This window comes from Mus caroli, unplaced genomic scaffold (assembly GCF_978045245.1).
Source record: "Mus caroli unplaced genomic scaffold, Mus_caroli_1 scaffold_11, whole genome shotgun sequence".
NCBI classification, from domain to species: domain Eukaryota; kingdom Metazoa; phylum Chordata; class Mammalia; order Rodentia; family Muridae; genus Mus; species Mus caroli.
The window spans coordinates 54,755,883-54,775,773 of NW_028227266.1; the positions used below are offsets into that span (position 1 = coordinate 54,755,883).

General features: G+C 41.3%; 2 protein-coding genes across 3 annotated transcripts in view; one reads left to right on the forward strand and one right to left on the reverse strand.

The window, feature by feature from the left end:
• Positions 1-1,512, reverse strand: part of Peak1 (pseudopodium enriched atypical kinase 1) — a 219,129-nt gene extending 217,617 nt beyond the window's left edge. Inside the window, exon 1 of one of the 2 annotated variants that reach the window (XM_021173067.3) lies at positions 1,312-1,512. The gene's annotated coding sequence lies outside the window, so the exon portion shown is untranslated. Of the gene's footprint in view, positions 1-1,231 lie in introns of both variants that reach the window. The other variant, XM_085844652.1, reaches the window with a different exon arrangement.
• A 480-nt stretch (positions 1,513-1,992) lies between these two features.
• Positions 1,993-19,891, forward strand: part of Hmg20a (high mobility group 20A) — an 81,390-nt gene continuing 63,491 nt past the window's right edge. The window contains exon 1 of the mRNA XM_021172497.3: positions 1,993-2,307. The gene's annotated coding sequence lies outside the window, so the exon portion shown is untranslated. The remainder of the gene's footprint in view (positions 2,308-19,891) is intronic.

Genomic DNA, 19,891 nt, shown 5'->3' on the forward strand with positions numbered 1-19,891 from the left:
TCATGGAAAGTTTTACCCTTGTGGATAATTCAAGTTTGAGCTTTCTGGTTTTTTGGTTTTTTTTTTCCTCTTTGCAGAGAGCAATATGTGTTCTCTTGACTACATACTTAATTTGCCAAGGTAGATAAAGGGAGAACAGTGTGGCTGAAAAAAAAGAGAAAGAAAGAAAAGAAAGAGAAAGAAAGAAAAAGATCAAATCAACAGATAGGCCACCAAATAGAATACTCAAAGCAATTCCGACTCAGGTGAAAAAGCAGTTCACGTACATCATGCAGTGGCTTAAAAATAGTCTTTTATGTAAGTCACCAAGTATTTAATTGAGAGTGTACTCTTACCACATTCAACAGAGGCAAAGAAAAAAATGTACTGGGTTTTCTATAGTAAGGCCAATAAAGATGAAATCATAGTTTTCCTCTAACTCATCTCTATCCTTCAACACCAGCCACCCAATAACTCCATTCCACAGCTCTGATTCCTAAATTTGGGTCCTTAAAAATTGGACTGCAGACATGGGGCCTAGGGGAGGGGGACTGGAGGGCGGACTACTCTTTGATATTGCTCTCAGCAGTCCTTAATGAAGTCCAAGAACAAAATCAAGCTCTCCAACAAATGGAGCATACATAAGATGGGGGATAACGAGAAGGGGACCCAATTCAGATGGGTAGTCCTCTTCGAAGGAGGAAAGGAAATTGGCAAGAACCCATAAGTCAAAGGGCAAAGAAAAACAAATGTCTAACCCAGCCTTTCAAAATCCCAAACCTCTAAGCAACCTAGGAAGCCTGCGCGCATTGGGGGCTCACTGGCCAGAGCGTGAAGTGAGCAGGCACAGAGCCACCGGTTCCGTCCTGACTGCTGAGGCAAGGCTGAGCCTGATCCTCCCAAGTCTGGGAGTGAGGCGACCATACAGACTAGGCAGAAGCCCTTCTTGCCCCAGCCTCCACATCCCCAGCTCCTCTAAGGCTTCACTTTCCCCTGGAGCCTCGCAGCCCAGCCCCGGGAAGTCCCTAGCCGCCAGGTTCCAACTTTCCCTCCTCTGGGGGGCGCCGCGCTCCCGGGACCATCGCAGCCAGGGTAACGAGGCCTGGGCCGGTGGGGGGCATGAGAGGGCTCGCGGCGCCCGCGGGGCGCGTGGGTGGCCGGGGCACTGCAGCCCGCGCCCCGCAGGACGCACGGGCTGCCGAGCCCCTGCGGCGCCACCCAGTCCCGATCCCCTCTAGGTCCGCGTCCTCACCTCTCGGCGACCCTGGCCCCAGAAGCCAGCGCGTGTGGGAAAGGGACCGGAGGGTACGTGGGCAACCCTGCCCCCGTTACCTGAGGGGAGCACACGCCGTTGCGATATTCAGCATTGCCTCCTGTCCCGTCCCCTTTCTGGTGATCGCGGCCGCCTCCACCGAGCAACTGACACAACTAACTAACTACTCGCGGCCGCGGAGTCCACAGCGCGCTCCCGGCCGCTCTCCGTCCGCCCAGCCCACCAGTCCGCTTGCTCCTCCCAACCCTGCACGCCGCCCCGCCGCGCGCACCCTTGCCGCTTCACTTCTTCAGACCGCGCGCGCTCGCCCGCGCGTGCCCGCACCAAACCTCGGCGGTCTCGGAGCTCTACTCTCAGCCCCATGGGAGGAGTTGACAAGAGGCCACGCCTCCCTGAGTGCCAATATCCGGAGAACAAGAGCTAGAGAAAGTCTGATTGGCTGAGGGGTGGAGCCAAAGCCAGCCAGGGGGCGGGGCGGCGGGGACCTTGAGTCCATGTGACGGGGAATTTGGGTTCAATTAAACGCCAGTGGAAAGAAACTGCGCAGATTTGGATTTTTTTCGGGGCCGAATCACCTTAAGTCAGCCATTCGTCTAGTACAGAATAACTATTCTCTAAGAGTCCAGTATACAGTAATTAACAATTTAAGTCCCACTATTTTTTGAGAGCCGTAGCAATGAAAATGAAAACTACATTTCCCAAGAACCTTCGCGAAAGTGTGTCTCACCTTGCGTGGTCACGTAGTCCTTCGCCGCATTGGGCAAAATAATCCCTTCATTTCTCTGAAAGTATCGGGTATAACATTTCACGTCTCTCCTCAACGGAACAATTCTCAGTATTACCACGTTGAAAGAAGTTACCTATCTGGAGGTGACTAAGTGATTAGGTAAAGAGTAAGAAAAGACACCAAAATAAAGTACTGCGGAGGAATTTCTGTCAAGCTGTGAGACGACGGAGTGAAGAGTGAAGGCGATTGCGAGGGGCTGAGGGAATTGTCCTCTGTGCAAGGGACTTTCATTAGTCCCCAGGCCCCTGCCTGCTCCTGCCGTCAGCAGGTTAGTAAGCAAGACGAGCATGGGGGTGGCCACAGTCGAGATGTCCTTCCCCCTTTGAAGATCATCCTTCTTTTGCTGCTGCTGTTATTGGTTTGTCTTGGTTTAAGGCCCACTGAATGGGGGCGCCTCACTTCCGGTTGGGGGAAGGGAGACATGCTGTCATAGGGGAGGGGGAACTGTAACTCACTTCCTGTGGGGGTAGGATGATGTTTGGGGGGTGTCCAAGCCACTTCCCGTGTTGATGAGAGCCAGAAAAGGTGTTGGTTTGTGCCATTCTCAGAGAGAGTTCCTACAGCCTTGGGGTTGTATTTTCAAGTCACAAGTTCGGTTATTTCCCCAAATTATGATAATCACCAGGCCACGATCAGAATTTATGTATTTTGTTTCTGTGTGTAAATTAGAAAATCTCTCCCCAGCAAGATTGTCTTAATGCTGTCTCCACAGAATTTTAAGCACCTTGTTAAAATTCTCTGCAAGATTACATACTTTGTTATTTGACTTGTGAATTGCCCACCCTTGCACCCAAGTCAAGTTTGTCCTTAACTGAATGAAGTAGTGTAGGCTCTACCTAGACACGGAACAGGAGCTCCTTAGCCGCTCTTTTAAGGAGGTAGTTTTTAAGTTAGAGTACCGAATAGTTGACACAAATTACAGGGCATTTTCATGTTTGCAGAGGGAGAGTGTGTCATACTGTAGTACTCCGATTTGATGTTACCTTCGTAAAGAGCACTAATGTGTTACATACTTAGAACTGTTCCTTTAGGACTTAAGGATTCACCCATGCTGAAGAAGACATCATCCACTTTAGTATTGTTTTCATGTAGCTTTCTTGGGATGTTTATGAAAGATGCATTTTATGGTATCTCCCTGTTTGTAATTTGAGTTTGTCACTGATTTAAAAATGAGGTCTATTTATGGTTTTAAAACCTGGCCAAAGGATGGCAAGTTCAACTGACATACTGAGTGAGAGGAAAATGTCTCTCGGAAAGAACTAAAGATGAGGCAGACATAACTTTCTGGTTTTCTCTATTCTGCTTTAAAACACACACACACACACACAAACAAATAAGAAACTGTATCTGAAGTAATAAGCAACTATTTTGATTCCTTGGCTTCTCTCGTCCAGCAACACAGTATACAAGTGTATGTTTGTTGGCAGAATCAGTGTATTTGGAATGGTTTTTATAAAAACTTTGGCTATCAGGTGAACCAAAAATTGCATTGTCTTCCAATATTAAGGTGCATGTATTTCTAATTTCATAGTTTTCACTTACAATAGAAAATATTTTAAACTAAATGTGAAAATAAAAATACTTTAACCTTAACATGAACATTAAAAAAATATTCTTGGTCATTCTAGAAACACCAGGACTGGCACACATATGTGCTCACAGAGACTATAGCAGCAGGCACAGAGCTGCACAGGTCTACACCACATGGAGTCCTAGAGCAGAAAAGAGAGGTAGACACATGTGCCCATCCCTAACCCAGAAGCTATCTCCAATTTATAGCCATTTACAAATGAAAAATTACTTTTCTCCAAAGTAGTCTCACAGAAGAAACGCTCTTTAGGGTAGGCCCCATGGCCATCAGTAGTTGGCCATCACAAAACGAACTCAGCAAATCTTTGGAGGTTCCATTTATTTTTTTTTTTTTAACCTTATGTTTTTCGTGTAAATGTTACGGCTTCCAATTTGGGTTTAGGGTGTGTCTCTGCATCTATATGAGTTTTGTGTGCTTTTTCTTTGGCTCTTTTTCTTGTTTGTTTTGCCCTATTCTGATAGTGTGTTTTATTGTATTCTTCCTTGGATGCCTGTTTGTTTTCTAATAGAGACAGAAAGGGGCTGAGTTCAGATGGGAAGAGTCAGGAGTGGGGAAACTAATCAAAATATGTTGTATGAACAAAATCTATTTTCAATTAACAGGAAAGAATTATTCTTAGGCTGGAAGTATAGCTAAGTGGTAGAGCACTTGTCTACTGTATGTAATATGAGCCTCTGGATTTGGGGTTTGATCACCAGTACTAACAGGAAAAAACAAAAACAAAAAAAAAAAAAACCCAACCTGTCTAATTTTTGGTGGTGCATGCCCTTAACCCAGCACTCAGGAGGCAGAAGCAGGCGAATCTCAGTGAGGTCCAGGCTAACCTAGTTTACATAGCGAGTTCCAGGCCAGCCAGAGGAACACAGTGAGACCCTATCTCAAAAATAAATGACCTATCAGTCTGGCTGGCTTGGAATGGCGCTGAGTGCTAGAGCACCACCTGCCTCCTATGTAGGGGCTTCCATTTCAGCCCCAGCACCACCAGCAGCACCAAAAACAACATTTCTGAGGTGCTAAAATCAGTATTTGAAAGGCTACAAAATTGCTGCCATAGTTAATTTTAAAAAAACAAGAAAAATATTGTCTATGGTTATTAATAGAGGCTAGGGACATGTACACTGCACCCAGTGGCTGTGAAGTAAGTGGGCAGTATCTTCTCCATGAATGCACAAGGCTAGATAGAGTCACCCTGAGCCGTTAACTCCAGTGTTAGGAATTGGAACACAGAGGGACTAATCGAGAAAGTGAGAAAATGACGTCTTAATGTTGGTTGCGGTTCAGTAGTACTGCCTTCTGGGAACAGTTTTGGAAAGCAAAGGAGTTTATGAAATTGATCCTGAAGATATTCTGTGGGAGGCATGCAAGGTAATAGAAAGAAGACAAATTGCTGTGGCAAGGCATGTGCAGCTTGAAGAACTGTCTGTGGAGAAGAAAGCAATATAGAAAGTACCTATCAGGAAGATGCTTTGTGCTAAGTGACGGTTATTCATTGGTCCCATCAAAGAAGAATTATTAGGTACGCTGCTGAAAAATGGAGAAAGGAAGCCGACGTGGCCTATTCCTCCTCCTCTTTAAAGAGTGTTTCTGTGGAAGGGCTTATCTCCTCCCAAGGGATTTTCCCCGTAATGCCCCATTGTTGCTTTTTAAAAATCTATCCCTAGTGTCAAAATTAGGAAAAGAAAAGCCATTTGCAAGCATACTGTTACTTCTATGATAGAGAAGTTGTTGATTAGAGTATTTAGATTAAGTAACTATTTTCTTTCCCTGAAAGCAGGCATGGCATACACTGCTCAGAGCAGTTTGAAACATTAAGACAGTAAGCCAGAATCCTGGAGCCCCTCTCACTGGAATTTGATTATCTGCACAGATGCTACATAGCACAAACGCCTCGCCACATCCTTTTGTTTACCCTGGCCTGTAAAGCTGGCACGTGTGTTATACCTGGGCTATAACCTGCGGCTTCACTTGGTACCTCCGTGGTGGTGGTTTTGGTTTCTGCTTTGTAGCTGAGGGCTAAAAGGAGCAGTCGAGCAGCTTAAATGATTGTACCTATTTCTTTGCTGTCTTTTATTTCTGTACTTTCATATGTATTCAAATGAAAATTTAGCTTACATGGTTTTTCATTATTTCAACAAACACTGAATCGTGCTATGTATCAGTCACGTTCTCACTTCCAAGTACAGAAAATACAAATACCCTTTTTCTCTTGGGGCTTACTTCCTAGCTGATAGATCAAAGCTAGAATTTTGCTTGCTTGGTGTTTTTGAATGAGATGTTATCAGCACTATTCAAGCTGGACAAAGATGTATCCCTAAGTTTGCTATCTCTTGATTTCTAAGCCATTGTAGAACTTGTTTTGAATATTTCCTTTGCTGTTACATGCTTCACAGTCTCACTGCTTAACTTGCCTTGTACCGTGTTTGAGTGAACGGCAGGGAAAACTGGAGCTCCGAAAGGCCTAGACTCAAAGCTAGTCTTTGTGTTTCATTGGCTTCATCAGCTTGAGCAGTTAGCGTCTGTGCGCCTCAGTTTTCCTGATCTGAATGTGACTCCTTGGTCAAAGGGGGAATTACTGGGAATCACTTGGTGTAGTCCTGGGGTTGGAGCTTAATGAATGTTATTGTTTAACCCCAGGCTTGCCTCAACTATGCAGGCTGCTGGGATCCACCTCTCTTAAGCCACACAGAATATTGTAGTTGATTCATTGACATCCTGCCTTCTGTCTTCTGTCAGCATGCTCACTAAGTAGTCAGAATTGTGTTTGTTTCTTGTGAGAAAGAAAAAAACCACTAATCTCGATTGTTTTACAAATTATACCTTATAGGAAAGTTTGGGGGGGGGTGCGGGGGAGGGGAATGAAAGAGTCATCAAAGTAAATTGTTTTAGGAAGACCTTCACCTCATTTTGCTAACTACTCAGGCCTCTCGCACTGTGAGCATGTCTTTCATCATCTGTCTGTACATTTGAAACTGGATGCTGGCCAAAGGGAAGTTCTGTCCTCTGCTTCTGTCTCACTTTGCTCCTGTTATCCTCTGACATACTGTCACTGTTCCTGGAAATTCCCATTGATCAGCATTTTACCCTCGTGTTCTCTCTAAGTACCACCTACAGGGAATATGTTCTGATGTCCACTTCCAAACTACTTATGTTCTAGAAGTCTGTTGATCCTGCGAAGTGTTCTGTACCTTTATTGTTGCATTTATTGATGCAATTTATTAATCCTCGGGCTCCTGTTGTTAATGTTTGTTGTTATTGTTATGTAGAGAAAATGTCCCCCTGAAAAGGCTGTATAAACTATATCCTGTTCATCTCTAGGTTTGCTCTCATCCCTGGAACCATGTCACTCATAGGCATTGACTTAGTATTTATAGAGTTTAATTGATACTAGGGTTGTAATGAAATTCATATGTAACCTGTATCTACTATTTATGCTCAGCATGAAGGACTATGACCAGTATATAGTAGGTACTCATACATCTGTAATGTGTGGCTAAATCATTATGCTCCCATTTGTAAGCATTCTGTGGTGTTACTGTTATATATTTAATACCTGATATGTGATCATAGATATGAGAACCAATCTATGCAATCAGTGTTAGAAAAAACGTAGTTTGTAATTTACATGTGGACTCAGTTGTTATCTAAGTGAGGGGTAGGAAGGTCAGCACATATTGTATTGGGAGAGATTTCCCTTCAGTCCAAACACAGAAACTAAGCAGATTTATAAGCATTTTACATAAATGAAACATTTTGATCATATTTACCCCCGTTATCTTCTGTTATCCCCTCCTCCTGGTCCCCCTTTCACTCATGAGGTTGTCATGTATTCTTCCTCACCTAAAATCCACAAATGAGAAAAATATATACTTGCTTTTCTGAGTCTGGTTTATTTTGCTTAACATAATGATCTTAAGTGAAAACAACTTCTGTTCTTCCTTATTGATAAGTAATATTTAATGTTGATAGATAGTACTATAGCTGGATCATGTGATAGTTCTGTTTTGGGGTGATGGTTGGTTTGTTTATTTATTTTATTGTGGATTTTGATCCAGGATCTTACTATGTAGCCCTGGCTGGCCTAGGGTTCTCTACGTAGACCAGACCTCAAACTCGTACAATCTACCTGTCTCTGGCTTCCAAGTGCTGAGATTTAAGCGTTCACCACCATTCCAAGTTGTCTTTGCTTGTTTGCTTTTTGTTTTTGCTTTCTTGATGATAGGCTTGCTGCCAAAGATGACATGGAATTTCATTTACATTTCCCTGATGACTGAGAGTTGGACATTTTTCAGCATTGCTCAGATCTCTTTCTTCATGCCTGAATAAAATCCCATTATGTATATATGTGCCACGTTTTATTTATCCATTCATCAGTTGATGAACTACATTGATTCCATTGCTTAGCTCTTGTATAGTGTATAGTGTAGCAATAAACATGAATGTGCAAGTATTTTTAGTTATGTACCCAAGATTGGTATGGCCAAGTCATGTGGAAATTTTATTTTTGTTTTGTTTAGCTTTCTGTATGTGTCCATGTGTCCCATGCATGCTTGCAGAGTCAGAGGTCAATGTTAGATTACAACTTCTACCACTCTCCATCCATTTTTTTAACTTGTATTTTGTTTGACAAGGTCTCTCACCACACCTAGAGCCAGCTCACAATTTCAGGTGGTCAGCAAGCCCCTGAGAACCACTGCCTTCTGTTCCTACTGCAAGGCCACCACACTGGGCTTTTACGTGGCTGCTGGGATACGAACCAGGTCCTCTAGCTTGAATAGCAAATGCTTTTTCCACTGAGCATTTTCTGTTGCTGTGGTAAAATGCTGTCAAAAACAGCTTGAGAGAGAGGGTGTGTCCAGGTCACAGTTCCAGGTTACAGCCCATCATGGCAGGGAAGTCTTAGTAGCAGGAGCTTGAAAAAATTCTTCCTACTGCATCCACAGTCAAACGTAGAAAGCAGTGGAGCACACCTGCATGCAAGTGTCTACTGTTTTCCCCTCATATACAGCCAAGAAACTGCTGCTCAGGAGTGATGCAGGGAATGCCCACAGTGGGTCTTCCCCCTGGGCAAGATAAACACATGGACAGTGTAAACGTGATCTAGACAGTCCTCATGGAGGCTCCCTTTCCAAGTGATTCTAAATCATGTCAAGCCCTCACATCCTTGCCAACATTGGTTGATGTTGTCTTGGTGATAGCAACTCTGAAGGGAGTGAAATGTAATCTTAAAACAGATCTCTTTTTTCTTGTTCTTGTTCTTGTTCTTGTTCTTGTTCTTGTTCTTGTTCTTGTTCTTGTTCTTGTGTGTATGAGTATTTGCCTACATACCCACAGAGACCAGAAGAGGGTATTCGGTTCCCTGGAACTAGAGTTACAGACAATTGTGAGCCACCATTAAATGCTATGAATTGATCCCAGGTCTTCTGAAAGAGAGGCCAGTGTTGTCCCTCAACACAAGTCTGTTTTTCTGAAAGCCTAAGATACTGAATGCTTTTTCAAATATTTATGGACCATTTGTATTTCTTTTTAGAAACATCTATTCAGTTCATTAGTTTATTTGTTGATTGGGTGATTTTATTTTACAGCGTTCAATTTTTATAGTTCCTTATATATTACATATATTAATTTCCTGTCTGATGTATATTTGATAAAGGTTTTTCCCCATTCTGTAGTCTGTTTTCTTTGCTATACAAAAAAAAATTGACTTCTTCCTTTCATACTTGTGTCCCTTCTATTTATTTCCCTTGTCTACTGTTCCAGCTAAGGCTTTGAGTTCTGTATTGAAAAAAATCAGAAGGGACCACCCTGTCTCATTCCTGATTTTAAAGAAAGTGGTTTTGGTTTTTTTTTATTTATTTAGTATAACAGTGGCTATAGGTTGAAATATGTTGGTTTGGTGGGGGAGAGACATGGTTGGTTGGTTGATTGGTTGGTTTGGTTTGGTTTTTTGAGACAAGGTTTCTCTGTCTAGCCCTGGCTATCCTCAAACTTGCTCTGTAGACCAGGCTGGCTTTGAACTCACAGAGATCCACCTGCTTCTGCCTCTCCAGTGATGAGATTAAAGGCTTGAGCCACAACTCCCTTGCTGAAATACTTTTTCTTCTATTTCTGGATTCTTCACAGCTTTTATTAAACCTTGTTTAACATAGTGATTTGAATGTGTGGAACCAGTTTATATCTCTAGGATTGAACAAGGTGGCCATGATACATGATCTTCTTCTTGCCCATGAATTTATTTATTTTGTTTGAGGAGAACACAGATGGAGAAGTTAGAGGTCATTTTGTAGGAGTTGGTTCTCTCCTTCCCCACCATATAGGTTCCAGGATTGAACTTGTGCTGTCAAGTTTTGTCTTGGAGCATCCTTATCAGGTGAGCCTCTTCTGGCCTGTGTATGATCTTCTTACTGTGTTCTTTAATTCAATATGCAGATATTTTATTAAGAAATCAGGGAACTCAGTGTATTCTTTTCCTCTCTGTTGTTGTATACTTACCCGATGTTGGCATCAAAACAATGATAGTTTTGTAAAGTAAGTGTTCCTTCCCTTCGTAGTTTGTAGGAAAGTTTAAGCAGTGTTCATGCGGGGAAATTTGGCATTGTTAGTGCTACCTTACAAGTTTGGTAGAATTTGGTGGTGAATCTCGAGACACTGTTGTTTCCTTGTAAGACTTTTTATTCTTTGGTTATTATGGGCCTCTTCAACTTGTTTGTAGCATTTTGATTTAATTTGGCATGTCAAATGTGTTTGTGAGTTTATCAGTTTCTTCTAGATTTCCTAATTGTATTGAATACTAGTTTTCATACGTCTGTTTTAGCTCCTCCTTTTCATCTCTAACCTTACTCATTTGAGTTTTTTCTTTCTTTTGATGAGTTTAGCTATGGATATGTTAATGTTTATCTTTTCAAAGAACTAACTTCTTTTGTTTAATACTTGGAATTTTAAATTTTTCTTCCCTGGCCTTTTAAGAATGTATTGTTCAGATGTATTTGTATAGCTTCCAAAGTTTTTACTTGCTATTGATTTTAGTTTTATTCTACTATGATAAGATCCCCCAAAATGTTTTCTTCTGTATTTGTTTAGATTTATTTTATGACTAAAGAGGCAGAGGCAGGTGGGTCTCAGAGTTTGAGACCAGCTTGGTTTACAGAGCAAGTTCCAGGATGGCAAGGGCTACACAGAGAAACCCTTTGTCAAGAAGAAAAAAAAAATCTACAATGGAGTATATTTTAGAGAAGGTTCCCTGAACTGCTGAGAAATATGTATACTGTATACATTTTAGATGGAATATTTTGCATATTATCTGTTGAGTCCCATTTGATCTATGCTGTAAGGTTTTTTGGGTGTTGGTTGGCTGGCTGATTGACTTTTGCTTTTTTGAGTCTCATGTATCCCAGGCTTACCTCAAACTCCCTATGTTACTGCCTCTCCCTTCCAATTGCTGAGGTTATAGGCATGTATAAACCACACTTGGTTTATTACATGTTATAACTGTGAACTTTCTCCATTCGTTTTGAGTTCAGGTGACCTATCTAAAGATGTGAGTTAAAAGCCAGGCAAAATGGTACCTACCTGTATTTCAGCCTTCAAGAGCTGAGACACATGGATTGTTATAAGATTGAGGCCAGCCTTAAGCTAGTAAATGTGTGTGTAAGTAAGTATATAGTAACTATGATCTTGTGTCAAAAAAATTTAGGTAGGTAGATAGAAGATAGATAGATAGATAGATAGATAGATAGATAGATAGATAGATGGATGGTTGGATGGGATAGATAGATAGATAGATAGATAGATAGATAGATAGATGGATGGATGGATGGATGGATAGGTAGGTAGATAACACAGTAGGATATTGAAACCCACTATTTTTGTATTAGGACCTATGTGATCTTATTTTGCTCATTAATATTTGTTGCCTGAAATTGGATCTCAGTAATTGGTACATATCTATTTGCAATTGTTATATCTTCTTGAACTGGCCCCCCTTATTAATATGGGATGGCCTTCTTTATCTCTGGAGACTAATTTTACTTTAAATCTACTTTCCTGCCTATCAGAATAGCTGTGCTAGCTTGTTTTCATCTTCTGTTCCCTTGATATACTGATTCTTACCCTTTGACTCTCTCAATCTGTGCACGTCTTTACCAGTGAGATTTTTTTTGTTATGCTTGTGTATTTGTTTCTCCCTCTCCCCCCCTTCCTTCCTTCCTTCCTTCCTTCCTTCCTTCCTTCCTTCCTTCCTTCTTTTGAAATAGGGGATAGTCAGATTTTGCACCTCACTATTGAGCCAAGCCCCTGCTGCATCCTTTCAGCTCAGTGTCTGGTCCACTTTTATAGAGGAAGAGGAAACAAGTAACAGAAACATGGACAGGTAGAAGCAAGCCATACATAGAAGTACAGTAAAGCCAGGTGCAACTACAACAGCCACCGCTCTCGACAACAAAAGTGGGGGCAGAAATATTAAGGTGGGAAATGTGAAGTAAAAGAAGTTAGAATAACTAAAAAGTGAAAAGACAGCAGGAGGAAATGAGGGCCAGGGAGAAAGGATAAAAGGAAGTTTGCTGTTAGAGGGAGAGGAGAGACTATCCAAGGGAGAAAAAATAAAAAATACATATTTGAAAAGAAAGCATTTATCTGATGAACTATACAGCAAACACAAAACTGAGAGCACTGTCTGCATGAAAGCCACTGTGCAGCAGAGGCACATCCATCACCATGCTGACCTGGCTCTTCAGTTCATTTTATTGGTGGGGGAGTCAAAGGGACATACACATGGAGGTTAGAGGACACTTGTAAGAGTCAGTTCTCTCCTACAGTGTGGCTTCTAGAGATCTAGCTCAGGCCATCAGCCTTGGTGACAAATGTCCTTACCCACTAAACCATCTTGCTATCACCACCACTGCCACCCCCAATGGTCAAAAGATCATTTCTCTGTATACCTTAAAACAATAATAAAGGTCCACAAAACACATTACTAAATGTTTGGCAAGAGGTTAGGGTGACAACTGGTAACTGAAAACTAGGTTGAATCCTGATAAACCAGATAGGTTTATGTTACCTGCACATAGATTTTGTTGTTGGGGAATAAGGAATAGAGATCTTTGAAACTAATTTTGAACCATGTTCCTTGATGACAATGGTGTATATTTGTGTTTGTATTTAAACATTTACATTTTCAATAAAACTAGGCCTCTTCTTGTATCCCTTCTCCTTCAATTGAAATATTCTGCTTCACAAAAAAGATATCCAACTATTTCAACTTGTCTTTCTCAACCTCGATTCATTTCTCCTACTGCTTTCTCATCTCCATGTGTCCTTTACTTTTATACTTTATAGTTTTAATTTCTGTTCTCATAATTAAACCTTTAATTGTTGTTTTTGGTAACATCACAACTACTACAGCTTTTTGGGGGAAGCAGTGTACCTGGGGTATCAGCATTAATAAAGCGTCCACACTGTTAAGCCAATAATTACATTTATAATTTATTCTGAAAAATATTGCAGCAAAAGATAGAAGACATAAAATGTTATCATTGATACATTGTCTTGAAAACAATTGAGAGACTGGGAAGAAAACAGTCTGTAAAGTCGATCTTTGACACCTACCTCAAGGCTGGGTGTGGCAGTGCTACCTGCAGTCCCAGATTCCAGCCTGGGGAGACGGCAGGAGGAATCCTGGGACGTCTTGGCCAACCAATCTTAATTGAATGGATAAGCTTCGGCTTGCAAGAGAGATCCTATCTTAAAAGATTATATGGAAAGAAATTGAGGAAAACTATATCAACCTCTGGCCCCCCCTCCACGTGTGTACACATGTACATGTGCACCCATCCCTACATATACACACAAAAATAACAGCGAATAAATTTAAAAAGTAAAAACATATAAGTATCCAGCAAGTGGCTAAGTAAATGTTACATATCTTCTTATTTTCCCCAGTGATTTCTTTTGAAATACATCAAAGATGTTAATAAGACATTTTTACAAAAGGAGAAAATTAAATATAGAGGAAAACAAAATAGAAAAACTGGGATTAACATGTATTTCTAAAGGTTATATTTTTGTATTATTATAATTAGTTACTGGTTGATTCCTTGTGTCAGGGACAGTATTGAAACAGTATTACAGAAAGCATTGTTACTGAGAAATACTGCTCTGGAGTCACATCCTAGCTGTATGTCACTAGCTAGTATGTGATCTTACAAAGGAAAGAGGCGGGAGTGGGGCGCTGGCTCAGTGTAAAGGTATTTATGGCTAAGCCTGGTGACCAGGATGATTCCCAGGATGCAGCTGGTGGAGAGTGAGAACTACCTCCTGAAAGTTGTTCTTTTACATCTACACATATGTAAAACACAGAGAGAGAGAGAGAGAGAGAGAGAGAGGATAAAAATAATGAAAAATAATGAAATTTTATGAAAAGTAAAGAGGTAATGCTATTTATTAAATTGATCTGAAGTGTCTACTCATCATAAGCCCTCAGTGGTTTTGCTGTCATACATCTTACATTTAATTTTTCATGTTCTCACAAGAAACTTGTTGAAGCTATTATTTTCCACCTTTCATAAGAGAAAAATGGAAAGAATGCTTAAATGTCTTGATTAAACAATCTGTCAGATTAACAGAGGGCCTCTGTAGAAGCAGGGCTACCCTAGGTCTCGTGGACAAGGTATGTTAATTATTTTTCTTGTTGTTGCATCAAAACTCCTGACCAAAGCAGCTTAAGTAAGGGAGGCCTTGGAGCTCACAGCTCCAGGATGTGGTCCAACATTTCAGGGAAGGCCTGGCAGCAAGAGCTTGAGGCTACCCTCAGATTGCGTCCACATCTGGAAGCCAAGAGAGACCAAACCTTTTAGTTATCTGGGATCGCTCAGTGGAATTTTGCCTCCAGCATTAGAATAGGTCTTTCCAGCCCAATTAACCTAATCTAGAAATTCCTTCAGGGGCCTGCTAGAGAGTTGTCCCCGGTGATTCTGGGCTGGTAAGTTTTCAGTATTAGCCATCATAAATGAAGAAATACTGGACTTTGGGAAAGGAACCCACAAAAGCAAGGGCATAAGAGGGTGAACTCCCACAGAGAAGCATAAGAAGCCAATATTCTAAGTTTATTTTTTTCCTCAAAGCATTTTGCTACACAGGGCCGAGAAGTACAAGAAAATAAATTTATGTTACATTAAGCTAATAGTCTTAAATGATTTGTTAAAGCAGCAATTCAAAACTATTGCAGAGGCATAGGGGAAATGATGGGACGTCTAGAATAAATGTAAGTGGAGCAAAGAGAAAATTAGAGGCACACTGGTAACAATGATAATGAAGACACAACACCTCAAGCTACATGTAAGTTAGGTAGAGCTGTTAGTAGGAATTGACAGCCTTGAGTGCCTGTATTATAGAAGAAAAACATCAAACATCAGTGCTTTAATGATGTCATTAGGGAAAAGTAGCAAGCCAAACCCAAACAAGTTGAAGAAGGGAAATAGTAAAAAGTAGAAATAAATTAAATAGAGACAAAAAGCCAAAAATTTGTTCTTTGAAAGTTTTCAGAAAATATATAGGCCTCTAGCAATACCAATCAAGGTGTGTGTGTGGGGGGGGGGGGGTGCTTAAATTTCCATTATCAGGAATGAAAAAGGAAACATACCTTTGTTTCCAGTTGTTGAGACAAGTATCTAACCATGATACTCAGAATTATAGACAGGAGCCGTGAGCCACCACATGTGGCTGAAAAGAGGATGGTCTTTTTACATATATATGCTACATGTTTAAAAGGTAAAGAGATAGGAACAACCTCATATGAATAGGTTTTTTTTTTAATTTTTTATTAGGTATTTTCCTCGTTTACATTTCCAATGCTATCCCAAAAGTCTCCCATACCCACCCACTCTCCCTTTTTGGCCCTGGCATTCCCCTGTACTGGGGCATATAAAGATTGCAAGTCCAATGGGCCTCTCTTTCCAGTGATGGCCGACTAGGCCATCTTTTGATACATATGCAGCTAGAGACAAGAGCTCTGGGGTACTGGTTAGTTCATATTGTTGTTCCACCTATAGGGTTGCAGTTCCCTTTAGCTCCTTGGGTACTTTCTCTAGCTCCTCCATTGGGGGCCCTGTGATCCATCCAATAGCTGACTGTGAGCATCTACTTCTGTGTTTGCTAGGCCCCGGCATAGTCTCACAAGAGACATCTATATCTGGGTCCTTTCAGCAAGTGTATGCAATGGTGTCAGCATTTGGAAGCTGATTATGGGATGGATCCCTGGATATGGCAATCACTAGATGGTCCATCCTTTTGTCACAGCTCCAAATTTTGTCTCTGTAACTCCTTCCATGGGTGTTTTGTTCTCAATTCTAAGAAGGGGCAAAGTGTCCACACTTTGGTCTTCGTTCTTCTTGAGTTTCATGCGTTTAGCAAATTGTATCTTATATCTTGGGTATCCTAAGTTTCTGGGCTAATATCCACTTATCAGTGAGTACATATTGTGTGAGTTCCTTTGTGATTGGGTTACCTCACTCAGGATGATGCCCTCCAGGTCCACCCATTTGCCTAGGAATTTCATAAATTCATTCTTTTTAATAGCTGAGTAGTACTCCATTGTGTAAATGCACCACATTTTCTGTATCCATTCCTCTGTTAAGGGGCATCTGGGTTCTTTCCAGCTTCTGGCTATTATAAAGAAGGCTGCTATGAACATAGTGGAGCATGTGTCCTTCTTACCGGTTGGGACATCTTCTGGATATATATATGCCCAGGAGAGGTATTGCAGGATCCTCCGGTTGTACTATGTCCAATTTTCTGAGGAACCGCCAGACTGATTTCCAGAGTGGTTGTACAAGCTTGCAATCCCACCAACAATGGAGGAGTGTTCCTCTTTCTCCACATCCTTGCCAGCATCTGCTGTCACCTGAATTTTTGATCTTAGCCATTCTGACTGGTGTGAGGTGGAATCTCAGGGTTTTAATTTTTAAGTGTAATGTACAACTTGTTAAACACATGTCACCAAAATTAGAATATCTGAATACTCGTTTTTATCTATTAATTAAGTTTAGTCCAATTAAAATCTTCCTGAAGAAACTACAGCCTAGATGACTTTATCAGTGAATTCTTTAAAAATGTTTAGGTCACCCATGGCAGCACATGCCTTGAATCCCAGCACTTTGGAAGGCAGGGGCAGGCAGAACTCTGTGTGTTTGAGGCCAGCCAGGGCTATATACTAAGAATTTGTCTCAAAAAGCAAACAAGTGTTTTAAAGAAAAATGACCTCAGCTTTACTCTTCTGTGAATATAACTTGTTTTACTGGATTGACAAAGCCTTAATGCCAAAACTGCACAACGTTGGTTTTTCTGGGGGTTGTTTGGGGTGGGGGATGGTTTTTCAAGATAGGATTTCTCTGTGTAGCCCTGGCTGTCCTGGAAATCACTTTGTAGACCAGGCTGGTCTCAAACTCAGAGATCCACCTGCCTCTGCCTCCCAAATGCTGAGATTAAAGGTGTTTTTAATGATTAAATATGTTTCTAAGGCCAGACTGTTTTTATATTACTTGACAACTGGACCAACAAAGGACTTATAAGATTCACACAAGTAGTATAAAAAGATAATCAAACTTTAAAATAGATAAAATATTTAAATAAGCACTCCACAAAAGAAACTATTCAAAGGCTTATAATGATCATATTTGTATAAGATAAATGCAGATGTAAGCCACAGTGAGAAACCATTGCATACCCATTTTAATGGCTGAAATTAAAAAGAGTGGCAATAGCCCAGGGTGAAGGTATCTGTAATTCTTCCACTGAGGAGGCTGGGTCAGGAGGCTCCTTCCATACTTAGAACAGCCTGGTCTGCATAGTGAATCTCAGGCATGTTGTGGCTATATAGTGAGACCTTGTCTCAAAACAACAAAATCACCAACACAAATGAGACTGACAGTATCAAGAACTAACAATGTAGATCAAATGCGACTCATGCTTCTGGGTAGGTTTGTGAACTATTCTAACTATTATGGAAGTCAGCTTGACCATATGCTCTAAAAGTTGGAGCTATCATCTGGCCTCACTATTTCTCAGTGTAGTAGTCAACAGAAGCCTGTACTAATCCTTCGCCAAAACATAGGGATGGACAGGAATGGTCACAGCAGCAGCCTAAATGCCCTTCAAGATAGACTAGGTGAACAAATGCCTTCTGTGATATAATAGATGACCATCGTGTGTATATGTGAACAAAAGAACCCAGACAAAAAATAACCTCACACTGTACGAATTCAGTTCAAAAATAAGCAAAACAAATCTATAGTGTAAGGTGTCGTAAGTTTTGTTTGTGCAAGGATAATGCACAAGAAGGGCATAAGCTGGGGAATTTCTGCCTTGTAATAGTCTCTTTTTTCTGATGTGGCTATAGTTGATACTGTGCATACGTCATGAAAAACCATCAGATGAATACATATGATGTCAATTGTTTACACTTATTTTTTAAATTTTTTATTAGGTATTTTCCTCATTTACATTTCCAATGCTATCCCAGAAGTCCCCCATACCCTCCCCCCCCAACACACTCCCCTACCCACCCACTCCCACTTTTTGGCCCTGGCGTTCCCCTGTACTGGGGCATATAAAGTTTACACGACCAATGGGCCTCTCTTTCCAGTGATGGCCGACTAGGCCATCTTTTGATACATATGCAGCTAGAGACAAGAGCTCCGGGGTACTGGTTAGTTCATCATGTTGTTCCAACTATAGGGTTGCAGATCCCTTTACCTCCTTGGGTACTTTCTCTAGCTCCTCCATTAGGGGCCCTGTGATCCATCCAATAGCTGACTGTGAGCATCCACTTATGTATTTGCTAGGACCCGGTGTAGTCTCACAGGAGAGAGCTATATCAGGGTCCTTTCAGCAAAATCTTGCTAGTGTATGCAATGGTGTCAGCGTTTGGAGGCTGATTATGGGATGGATCTCTGGATATGGCAGTCTCATTTATACTGTCTTACTTAAACCTCTCACTGCTCCAGTGGCTTTAAAGATTCTTTTGCTATGCATTCCCAACTCAAGAATGAGAGGCGGTGTTCTGCTCCCATTGCTCCATCAGCAGAGTCTGCTCTTAGAACTTCGGTGCTATCCACCAACATAGGCATCTTGCACAGTCTCCTTTACTTAATCCAAAACACATGGGTGTCTCCTTTTGTTTTTCTCCTTTGAAATTGTGTAACACCATTTGCTGTTCATCTACCTACCTGTGTTCCTGTCATCTGGATCAGTCACCTTTGTGAGCTCCTCCTTATTTATCTAACTCACGAGTTCCTTAAAACATACTCCTTAATCTACCTATCTGGTCACGCCTCAAAATCATTTAAAGTTTTACCATCACACTTACTAAAAATGCCTAGACTATCTTTATCTCAGACATTTCTTCTGAGCTCTAATATATAACCTCCAACTTGATTTGGGTCTCCAAGTCATCTCAAAATGAATATGTCAAATCTGAAACTGATTTTTCCTTCTAATTCTAACAGCTCAAACATCTAATTTCTCATCTTAGAAATCTGGGCATCAGAGCTGATGGTGTATCAGGGTAAGGTGTTTGCTGCCAAGCCTGACAGCCTGAGTTCATTCCCTAGGACCCAATTTGTGGAAGAGAACCAACTCCCACAAGTTGCTATCTGACCTCCACATTCATGCTCTCACAAACTACACACAGACACACACAAACACACACCATCTAATTTGATTTTTTTTATTTCTGTTTTATTTTATGTGTATAGGTATTTTGTCTCTGTGTGTGTGTGTTCACCAGTTAGATGGCTGATACTCACAGAGACCAGAAGAAAGCACTGAGTCCTCTGAGCCCAGAGTTACAAACAGCTATGAACTGCTATCCCAGGTTGTCTGGGAAAGCAGCCAGCACTCGTAACCAATGGCCCATCTCTCCAGCCCCAAATGCAATTTAAAAAAAGAAAACGAAGGAAATCTTGGTTCCATTCTTGAGTCTTCTCAAGCACATATGTGCACACACCCCATCCAGACTGCTGCAGCGTTGTCGCTTTTGCGACAGATCCATCCTCTGCCCCATCTTCACTGTCACAATCCTAGTCTAAGCCACTATCATGCTGTGGTAGCTACTGCAGCAGCTTCCTGGTGGTCTTCATTCATTCTTACCCATTATTTACACAGAAATCAGAATGGTCCTTTTAAAAGCATAACGATCATGGCCCCTTGAGGTGACTTGGGGTAGAGATGCCTGCCACCAAGCTGACAAGTTGAGGTTGATCCCCAGAATCAA